At 37.6% G+C, this 5,649-nt stretch overlaps 2 long non-coding RNA genes across 5 annotated transcripts in view; one reads left to right on the plus strand and one right to left on the minus strand.

Annotated features, from left to right (window-relative positions):
* Positions 1-3,602, plus strand: part of LOC109971281 (uncharacterized) — a 5,119-nt gene extending 1,517 nt beyond the window's left edge. Inside the window, exons 2-5 of one of the 2 annotated variants that reach the window (XR_002276529.1) lie at positions 1,426-1,552; positions 2,287-2,364; positions 2,543-2,733; positions 2,880-3,602. This is a non-coding gene — a long non-coding RNA (uncharacterized LOC109971281). The remainder of the gene's footprint in view (positions 1-1,425; positions 1,553-2,286; positions 2,365-2,542; positions 2,734-2,879) is intronic. The other variant, XR_002276534.1, reaches the window with a different exon arrangement.
* LOC109971353 (uncharacterized) overlaps positions 3,290-5,649 on the minus strand; it is a 4,796-nt gene continuing 2,436 nt past the window's right edge. The window contains exons 2-5 of one of the 3 annotated variants that reach the window (XR_002276550.1): positions 5,462-5,618; positions 4,461-4,607; positions 4,084-4,202; positions 3,292-3,376 (exon numbers count right to left, since the gene is read on the minus strand). This is a non-coding gene — a long non-coding RNA (uncharacterized LOC109971353). Of the gene's footprint in view, positions 3,377-3,595; positions 4,203-4,460; positions 4,608-5,461; positions 5,619-5,649 lie in introns of those variants that run through there. The other 2 variants (XR_002276553.1, XR_002276541.1) reach the window with 2 other exon arrangements.

Raw genomic sequence — 5,649 nt, forward strand, 5'->3', positions numbered from 1 at the left:
TAAAATAGATTTTTATTTTTTGGTTATGAGAAAAAATCTTCAAATTTTGAGGTCTATTCTGTACTGTTTCCATGGGATCTTCTGGTTAAAATGTCAAACAGCAGGGTCATATCAGCTGTTGCTAACTAACAATAATTACCATTAAAGGACAGGCCAATATGAAAACCGCTTTGTATTGTTTTTCAGTGGTAGAAGTACTGTAGTGCTTACATTCTTTACTTAAGTAAAAGTATAATGTAGTGTAACAATGCTCTGTTACATGTAAAGGTCCTGTATACAAAATCTTACTTTAGTAATAGTGCAGCAGTATTAGCATCAAAATATACTTAAAGTACCAAAGTAAAAGTAGTCATTATACAGAATCATGCATTTCAAATTGATTTAAATTATGTCATTGGATTGTAAATACTGATTCATTGTGTTCATCACTTTAATGGTGCAGCTGGTAAAGGTAGAGCTAATTTGACCTTCTGCTGGGTAGCTTGTAAATTTCCCACCAGAGATCACTGAAGTGTTATGATGAGGCTTTTACTGTATGTTTTTTTATTCATCTGATTCTGAAAAACAATTAGGAGTTATCAAATGTAGTGGAGCAAAAAGGTATGGTAAGATATAAAATAGCAGAAAGTGGAAAAAAGTTTAAAGTAGAGCAGTGTCAGTGGTTGGACACCTGAGCGGACCCGGCTCTCAGACGTGACTGCCACTACAAGCCAGCTGAACCAGCCACTGTTCAACCTGAGCAAATACAATGCAGATGCTGTGTCAAGCCACAGGAAAAGTAAGGAAAGACCAGGTGAGAAGGGGAGGATGGGCTCAGATGTGCAAAATATCAAAATATTAAGTTATTCACTGTTATTAGAAAGAGAAAACTAAAATAACTCAATTTCTTTGGAATAATGCAGAAAGTGCAGCATAGAAACCAGTCAAACAAAGGCAAAGGAAAACAGTTTTCAGTTTAGACTTGAAAGTGGCAGAGTTGGGGCACATTAGAGGTCATCTGGAAGTTGGTTCCATCTGTGTGCAGCAGAGTAGCCAAAAGCAGCTTCAGCCAGTTTGGCTCTGACTCAGTTTTTAGAGAGTCCTGTTGGGTCTGTATTCTTCAAGGAGATCAGAAATGTGTTTTAGCCCCATTCTATTGAGTGATTTGTAAACTAGCAGAAGCACTGGGCATCATATACTGAGAAGGCCAAATACAAAATTCAATAACCCTTTTAATAAATCTTGTGTAAAATTTGCAATTAGTAAGAGGTGTTGATTTTTTTTCCTGCATGCATGATTTTTATGAAGTGTGTTGGTTTGTCTTTCTGTGATCAGAGAGACATTAGGTAGGTAGGTACTTTATTGATCCCTCAATGGGGAACAAACAACATAACACCATACACATTACATTATAAGCCTAACTTTTTTCAATGTATCTTCCAATAGGCCACAGAATGGTGTCAGAGGGCAGTGGACGAATGTATGGGATTTCATGCGCCGAGTAGTCACCAGTGTGTTATGAGAAGGACCGACAGTGTGCTGGGCACATCGACACCAGCCACAAGTTGATCAGGTGAGAAACATATTCTAAGGGTTTAGTGGTTCAAGTGAGTGCTGCTGTTCTACCACTGACAAGTTCAGGCCAAACAGTCCTTTCTCATCATTTTTCCTGACAAATGCATTTCAAAAATAGACTAAATTTGATATGAATTGTAATCAAAATGGTTTTATCCGTAAACTAACATGAAACACAAACAGCCTATAACATTTCAAACCTAGTTTAAATCATGACATTGTGGGACAGCGGCTGTAAATTAACTGGTTTCACTCTGCATTTGTATCTACCACATCTAAACACCGTCTCAGAATGAAATGTAGTGTATATGACAGTTTCACTTACTGTATGATAAAGATTTGTTATGTGGCTTAAAAAGTTCAGCAAGCCCATATTGCTTGATATAAAGCTTTGTTTCATCTGTGATGTTTATAGCTTAACATCTTCATAACTCCATAATGATTGACCTTCATTGCTCTCAAATGACAAATGCAACACAAAATAATTTGACGGTGCAGCTGAGATTTATCTTTTGTAGATAAGCTTGTTTAAATGAGGTAAACACTGCTCTGTGTGATTAGTTTTTTTTACTCTACAGACATGAAATGTTTGTTTGGAATTGACAGATTTTCCAGAAATGTCTGTGCACCTGAGAATTTATTTAGTCATATAAAATGTAATTCACTGAAGTATCTTGATTAGGAAAAACAGCTAAGTATAATGCAGACGTTAACTCGGATTTGTTGTCACAGATCCTGTTCCTCCAAGTGCCACCCCACAACTCTGAAGTTCTTTCTTGAAGCTACAGAGAAATATGGCTTTCCATCCAGGTAGGGACTGGTTTTGCTTTTGATATAAAGATTTAAGTAAAAAATCATTTGATTAAGCAACTTTGGTGCACTAAAGTCTAGCTTGATCTCATTTCTTTACTTTGTGTCCAAGTGCAAATTAAAGTGTGATATGGACCAAAGGTTTAGAGAACAAACTGTCTATTTGATCTCTTTTCAGGATAGAGCACCTGTGGCATGACAGACTGCTAGATCCAACAAACTGTGCTTGTGGCTTCTCTGCAGTTTGTTTGCCAAAAATCCAAGCTGGTCTGGATGCATTCACTGAGGGATGGAACAACCCTTCACTCCAAACAGAATGCAACTACACTAACCTTTGGGGACATTGTCAACCCTCCTGAGAACAATGAGGTAAGAGAAAATGATGCTGCTGTTTCGTAATGGTGTTAAAGATCTTTAATTTCACAATTGTTGTAGAAACACTTGCTGGTACTGAGTCATTCACAAAATGCATTTCAAAGTGATCTCCACAGTTAGGCAATGTTGATTCATTTCAGGTGGACTCGTTTCCAGATGTGTACATGGATTATGCTGGAGTACAGTTTCTAGAACCAGTTTTACAATTGCAGACCAAAATCAGACAGCTTTTAAAGATGACTATTACAGTAAATATTCACCATTCTACAGCATCAGATGACATTGCCAATTTCAGTGTGCTGCAGCATGGAATATCCTGGCTCTTAACTGTCCACAGTAACGAAGGACATGAAGCAGAGCCTGATAGGTACTGAACTTTGTTTTGACCTATGTCGAGTTCCTCACATGTTCCACAGTTATGAAGACTTCTCCAGTCATGCAACTGCATTGCAGTTCACCTGTTGCATGCTGCTCACTTGGTTCTCCTTCATATCCTTTGTTAGACAGTTAAGTCAGACATTTATATACTGCAGCACACTCTGAAACAGTAGTTGGAAGTGCATGCACACAGCTTGTGAAAGAGGTGAGGTACACTGCCTTGAGAACTTCGGCACCTGGCTGAGCTGCGATGGAGTGGCTGCAAAAGATTTAAAAATGTTTTTCTAAAAGCTTCACTGCATTAATAATTAATTATAAACTTGTCTGTTTCAGTGTATGTCTTCAAGAACCTGTTTTACAATTCTAGATGCACTGTGTATGAACAATCGTCATTTCATGGCCAGGGAATCTTGTTGAAGATTGCCTAAAGGGTTAATGGCTAAGGCTTGTGACCAGCAGAGGGACAAAGTCAGCAGTGTTGCCTTTTCTTGGGACCTGCCACCAGTAAATCGGAGATGGCTGTTCTGATAACATGGCTTTTGTTTTTCCCCACTGTTTTGTCTTAATACTAAATGCTGACTTGGAACTTTTCAGTGTCCACTCAGCAGTATACTAAGGTGTGCTCACTGGCCAGGTTCAAATACTATGCCCACTAAAGAAAAGCTAAAACCTCAATCAACATTATACTTACACCAATCAGGAATAACAATATGACTACCTGTACATCTGTGTATATGAAGCTCAAAATGTTTGTTTTTGGTGAGATTGTCATAAAATGTATAAATTCAGTTGTGTGTTCATTATTGAGGTCAGAGTTGTTCCTAATATTCTGTAGCTGAGGAGGACAAAAATATATAGACACCTCTGAACATAATGTAGTAATGTAACCTGGCCAGTGAGCGCACATTAATAGCATTTACTATTAAGAAAACACTGGGGAAAACAAAAGTTAAGACATCATCTCACCACATGTTAAAGCAATTGTCAGAACAGCCATCTCCGATTTACTGGTGGCAGGTCCCAAGAAAAGGCAACACCACTGACTTTGTCCCTCTGCTGGTCAACCAGGCTCATCACCATCAGGCCTAAGAAACAAAACAACATTAATTTTCATAATACCCATCAAACTTTTGCTCTTATTTCATGAAACAGACCATAATTTTTCATCTGTTTAACAGTAATGTGAACTGCTCTGCAGTTGTCAAGCACTACAGTCATAAAAGGTCCCAGATAAGCAATACTAAACTGAAGGAACATGAAATTTAACTTTGTGAAACTATCCAAAACAATAAGAATGTTAAATACATATTTAGCAACATTCTGAATAATGAATTATTACTCACCAGCTGAATCGTTGCCCAGATGTCAAACCCTGTTCCATCACTGATCTGTAGTGCGAGCCCATTAGGTTTTGGATCACCTTCTTCACACTGGGTTGTGTGGCTCAGATGTCTGGATTTCATGTCATACTCAGTAGGTCTTCAAATGCACTGTATTCATCAACAAATAAATACATTGAGATACAATTGAATGGATTTTGTTTTTCAGTTTCACAGTGGAATGAACTTGCCTTTCACCACATACTGGCAATGAAACATCTCTTGAATAGTAGTTGCCACAAACAAGACAGGTAGGTGGAGGAAAACAAGAACTAAATATTACGTATATCTATACAAAGCATGGTTAGTCCTACTGTTGTGCATATTGCCCAAATACAGCAAGTGAACATGAGTAATGATTAAGTATTATCAAGTAGTGCAGTCCCAATATAATTTACAAAATCATACAGTACACTGACTGTCCATTTTTAATAAACTAATCAAATATGATTTCGGAAATTGTTTTCTTGAGTACCATATCGTATTTTAATGTTCAGAAAATCACTACTAAAAATTGAGAAGTGGTGCAAGAAGTACTCAAGAGTGAAACAGGTAGGTCTAATATGGTACTGCGAACTGGTACAGAAGTACTTGATGGCTGATAATCTTTCAGATATTACCCATAAGAGGGAAATAAAGGTGATAGGAGGCAGAAAACCCCTTCTGCAATAAAAATAAAAGCATTATTGTCATTTTTCTAGTGATACAGCTATAATTACAATTACTCCCTCAACTTCTTCAAACTTTTTCCACAGATATACTTTCATAGTAGCACAGGAACGCAAAATCGTGTCTGTATTTTATTACAGTGTGATTCTGACAAACTGGCCAATGCATGCTTAATTCAGTTAAATACATTAGAAAATATTGGAGTTTTTCCAGACGTATGGAAACCTTGATATTTCACCTTGTACAAATTTATCTATCAAGTTGTACCATGGTTTCTATTGTTATGGTGGGCATACCTGTCCAGAGCTTAATGAAGAAGAGGTCAGTTTGTTCTTGAAGAGGGAGAAGGTAAACCATGCATTTCCCATTGTTGGTGATCATCTTCAGCATCTTGGCTTTGTAGCTGTGTGTCCCCTGTGCCACCAGAGACTGGTTCCTTTGGTCACTACCACCCTGAATGTAGAAGAGGAGATATTACTAGAGT

This window comes from Monopterus albus, unplaced genomic scaffold (assembly GCF_001952655.1).
Source record: "Monopterus albus unplaced genomic scaffold, M_albus_1.0 scaffold1.1, whole genome shotgun sequence".
In the NCBI taxonomy this organism is placed as follows: domain Eukaryota; kingdom Metazoa; phylum Chordata; class Actinopteri; order Synbranchiformes; family Synbranchidae; genus Monopterus; species Monopterus albus.